The sequence below is a fragment of the Rhagoletis zephyria genome, unplaced genomic scaffold, assembly GCF_001687245.7.
Source record: "Rhagoletis zephyria isolate East Lansing unplaced genomic scaffold, Rhagoletis_zephyria_1.1 Rzeph_scaffold_02521, whole genome shotgun sequence".
NCBI classification, from domain to species: Eukaryota; Metazoa; Arthropoda; class Insecta; order Diptera; family Tephritidae; genus Rhagoletis; species Rhagoletis zephyria.
The window spans coordinates 55,753-60,925 of record NW_016159605.1 but is presented as its reverse complement, the minus strand read 5'-3'; the positions used below and the strand labels follow the sequence as shown (position 1 = coordinate 60,925).

Here is a 5,173-nt window from a genome sequence, read left to right as displayed (position 1 = left end):
CATGATACACGGTTCTTAGTATTCTATTTGAGCACAGTTTTTTTAGATAATAGAAAGAACGAACAGTTGATAACAAATATTGCTTCATGGCGGAGATATGTGATGACCAACTTAAATTTTGGTCAATTATAACCCCTAAATACTTGAAGTTAGAAACAACTTCGACGACAAAGCATGTACTGTCACAAATTGTATTCTCGTCAAAAGTAGCTATAGATTTTTGCTGAACACATTTATTGCTGCATAACTTGTGCCGCATACAATTATGGGCATGAAAAACAACTTCATTACTAGGTATTTCCTTGCCACAAACGCTAAAATACAATAATTTTATTTTGCTGCTTACCACGAGTTTATGACTAGCAAACCAAGATCTTAGCAAATGAACATCGTGGTTGATATCAACAAAGAGATTAAATGCATTTTTCGATCCATATGCAATCGCAAGGTCATCAGCAAAAGCTGTAACTTTTCCCATAAAAGGCAGCGAAAATATGGAATTAATATATATCAAAAACAAAATTGGTCCAAGAACCGATCCCTGGGGAACACCTAAGGTTATGCCTCTGGTTGTGCTGAGATTATTGTGAATATTTACTCTTTAAATTCTATTTGATAAGTAAGACTTAAACCAATCGAGATTGGTCCCACGAAAACCTGCGGAATTAAGCTTGCTCAGTAGAATGTCATGGTCAACCATGTCAAATGCTTTCGTTATATCCACAAAAAGACTAGCACAGCTGTTTTTCTAATCAATTTTCTTATAAATAAAGTTTGCGTTGTTGTTGATTGGTGTAGAGTTTTTCTGCGCAAGCCACTGCACTTGTCACAACGAAATTTTTTATTGTGCGCTTTAAAAAATTCAATGTCGGCAGGCTTTATGTTATCACATTTGCAGTGAAAATAGTTTTGCAGTCAGACCAATCAATTTTCTATTCTTTATTTACATATTAAACAGTTCATTTTTCCAATTATTTAGTTAGAAAATCACGTATAATTCACAACCAAAGTGAGCGCCCCACGTCCACTTGCTTACACACCAATGTTATATGTTGTGCAGTGGTAAATCTCAAATCACCACCTGTCGAAATACCTTAAAAGCCAGTTTCATGAAAGCAATATGATGAAAATTTATTTTTTTTTTAATTGAATTTAATATGGAATCTGACAGAAAAAAAATCATTTTTCACTTAAATTGAAACTGGCTTTTAAGGTATTTCATCTAAAGAAGTCTGTGTATGTATGTACATATACAGGATTTCTGTTGAACAATGATACGCACCCACCCACATAGAAATCGCCACCAACTATAAGATACAGTTTCTAAGGCAGATTCACTATAGATCCGGATCATTGTCAGTTTTGCCAGAACTTTTTGGGCCGACCGGCTATATTGGCAAAAAAAACAGCTAAAAACGGCTAAAATGTTTCAACTAAAATTCACATGTCTTATATAAAGAAATCGCAAGTAGAAAGACTAGTAACATTATTATTTTTTTTTTAGTTAATAACTTTTAAGGGAATTTTTCTTTATGTAAACCCAAATTGGTTAATAAAATTAAAGAGATAACAATATTATTAACAAAATTAAATATAATAGAGGGAAACTGACTTAACTGAGATAAAATCAAGTTAAATTAAAATAAAATAAAATAAACTTCAATTTAGTAGAAATTGTAACTAACAGAAGTCTATATAAATAAATAAACAAAAAATTTTAATATAATAAAACGAAGAAATATATATATAAAATCAAATAAAATAAATTAAAATTAAGTGAAATTAAACTGAATTAAAATCAAATTAAATTGGATTAAATTAAAAAGAAAATTAATTAAACTTCAATTTAGAAAAAAGTTTTAAATAAACACGGTTACACAAATAAATAAACACGGATTTTAAAGCGGACTTAAAGCGGAAAATTAGGTATAAATAAGGTAACATAAAGTAAAACCTTAATAAAAGGTAAGCTAAAATAATGGCTGACTTCCAAAACTTATCAATACAATGTTTGGAAACTGTTATACTGCGGTATTCAAACTGTTTGTATATGCAGAGTTGCGACACATTGCAACCATATACATTGCATATTTTAAATATTCAATACAGCAATGAAAATTTTTCTGAATTTTCCATATTTAAAACACCAATGGTAACCAATAACAAATGAAGCATCAACTTTGTTTCTGATGCACTGATTGCTCAAGCGATACGTTCCGATAACTAATCGGCCGCGTTTTGGAACAGTACACATTGTCAATATTGTGTAGTTCGACGTTATGGAACCTTTTACTTTGTACGTATACAAAGCAATAGACGTTTTGGAAGTCAGCCAATTTTAAACAAAATACTATAAATACAATAAAAGAAAAATGGCCACTATATATTTAAAGATAGCATAACTGATAATAATAACAACAGAAATAATGAAGAAATAAATTACTTATAAATATCCTTTTTTTATGTATACAAAGAAGGAAAAGAGAAAATAAGAAAGAACAGATTTTTTTTCTTTGTTCTTCTTCAAATACCTTAATTATTTACCTTAGTTTTAAGTAGTTTAAGTTCGTTTAGAATTAAGCGCGCGAGTTAGATGTTAGGAGTTAGTTTTTAAGAAATGATAGGATTTAGATTAGTTAGCTTATAGGAATTAGATTTAAGTAATGATGAAATTTTGTAACTAAATGTGAATGCTGACTTCTTTAATTACTTAGGAAGGCCCATTCGATTTAATAATGGGGCTACTGATATTAAGGTGCGCCAGTAGCCATGGCGAGGGTGGGACAGCACCGGGCGCACAACAACATCGGTGGCGCCCTCATATTCGGCCGTAGGTTTTTGTTTTGTTCATTTCCTTTTATTTCAGAGTTTTTAGTTTGGTTTCTTTTGCTTTTCAGTTTATTTTAAATATTTAATTTTAACGTCTTTTTCAGCTTTTTTGTGTAACTGTTTTTTTTTTTTAATTGTTGAATATTTTTTTATGTGCCCGTCCAATACTTCCGGCCATGCCGGAAGCGAAGATGTTTGATAGGCATGACTTTTCTCTGGTATAGAGTAGGGAACAGTAGTGAGGGTAAGAACCCGCCCAGCCGACATGACTAGCCACAGTGCTTCATTTTTGTCATGCCGCCTGCACTCACTACTGGTCTCGTCGTATGCGTACCATAACACATCTTCACTTTTTGCAAAAAAGTTCAAGATCCACGTGGTTGTTATTGTTAATTCTAAACATTAATGCGATTTATTGTATTTATGTAATGTTTAACTATAGTCCGATTATATTTAACCAAATCGACTAGGTGATCAATCATAAATGCCACCATTGTTTATGAGGTATTTAACTTGAAGCACACGAGTTATTCTCCACCAGTCGACGATATGTAAGTATTCATGTAAATTTTCCTAGCTGTAAATTATATCTTTTCTCCAAAAACGGTATTTTTTTAAACTCAATTATTTTATAAGTTTATCATTGTATATACATAAGTATATTTTATTTTGCTAATCTGTAAGGTACTTTGTACTGTAGACTTAATTCAATAAATAAATAAATTTTTCAATTGAGTTTGACTTCAGTTCCACAAGCGTGCCTTGTTTAAACCTCATATGTATAGAGTCCGACCGATTCCAATTTTTTTTCAGATTCCGATGCCGATGCCGATTAATCGGCCTATGGAAATAGATGTATTAATTCATAAAATCAATTAATTTAACGGAGTTAACAAAACTACAGAAAACAAATAATTGAATTAATTGGCTTTTTATGCAACGTTACAGACACCTGTATGTATGTACATACATATGTATGTGTGAAAATATATGTACAAATATCACATTTATGTACACTACATAAAAAACTTTTTTATATGGTACTAAGTAAGAAATGTTTAGGAACATAAAATTTCATTTCGTTTTGTACTAAAATACACTCTTTTGCACTCAATGCATAAGAATTTATATGCTAGGTATGTACATATGTACATACTGGCATTTGCCTTGCATTTGTTTATTTAATGTTTATTATTTTTTTATAAAAGTCTAGCTGGTATACATACAACAAAAACCATATAAATTCAGATTTCAAACTTTATGCAAAAATTAGAAAAATTCTGCTTCTTTCACCAAAATTTCAAACTTTTTAATTAGAATTTTGGTATGCAGTTTTCTAGACCATTTAATTCTAGTATAATGAAGTGCAAATTTCAAGCTGATTGATTTTTAGCAATTATTTTTGCTGGCAGTTTCCTCCAGATAAATGAAAATTGTCGAACATAGTTTGGTGTGGAAAAAACGTGAAAAACCTTCAACCAAAAAAAATTATTTTTTAAGAGCTGTCTGCCAGAGCTGTATAAGTGTGAAATCATTTTCAATTTTAAATCAAAATTTTTTTTTCTATTCTGTTTTCATTACTTATTCTTCGCTTAAGGTTGAGGTTTACAATTTTTAAATTTTCCATTCACTCAAAACCAACCAATCATTAGTTCAAAGACACCCGGTTAAACAACTTTTTTATAAAAAGGTAGATTTTTGACAACTGCCCAATGTGCGCGTTTCTAAGACGTAGCTGTTGCTAAACTGTTGAGTGTTTGTTTCAGAAACGCATAGTTGAGTAGTTCCACTCAGCTCAACCGTTGGCAACTTTACGCCATTTTCCATCATAAAATTATTTCGCTACATGAAGTCAACAATTTATATAAGTCAAAAATGATGTTTCCCTTCCGTCAGTTGTCATAGAAAATTCAAATAAAAACAATATGTCTGTAAATTGTTGGCGAAACTGGCTGTTAATAAAATAAAATACACGTACAAATACATATATTAAAAATAAAATAAGAAAAACTCCATTATAAGTTCTGTGCTATCCATATTTTTGGCTTAATATTTATTTTTTTTTGTGCTGTTTTATTTAATTTTGCTTGTTTACAAATGTTTTGGCAGTTTATGTATAATACCGTTTCTAAGACGTAACTGTTGAACTCAACAGTTGACAGCATTTCAGCAACAGTTTAGGTAAACAGTTGCGTCTTAGAAACGCGCCCAATTGTAAAATTCGAAGTGGTGTTACCCAATTTAAGTTTTTTGGTAGAGGGGATTTTATATCATAAATTTGGGATTATATATGAAACAATTGTATTAACATGTACCTTTTAAAAATAGGTCATATCTTAAATAA

At 30.5% G+C, this 5,173-nt stretch overlaps 1 long non-coding RNA gene across 1 annotated transcript in view; it reads left to right on the top strand.

Moving 5' to 3' along the window:
* LOC108367062 (uncharacterized) overlaps positions 1–2,340 on the top strand; it is an 11,761-nt gene extending 9,421 nt beyond the window's left edge. Inside the window, exon 3 of the long non-coding RNA XR_001848197.1 lies at positions 2,317–2,340. This is a non-coding gene — a long non-coding RNA (uncharacterized LOC108367062). The remainder of the gene's footprint in view (positions 1–2,316) is intronic.
* The last annotated feature ends 2,833 nt before the right edge of the window (positions 2,341–5,173 follow it).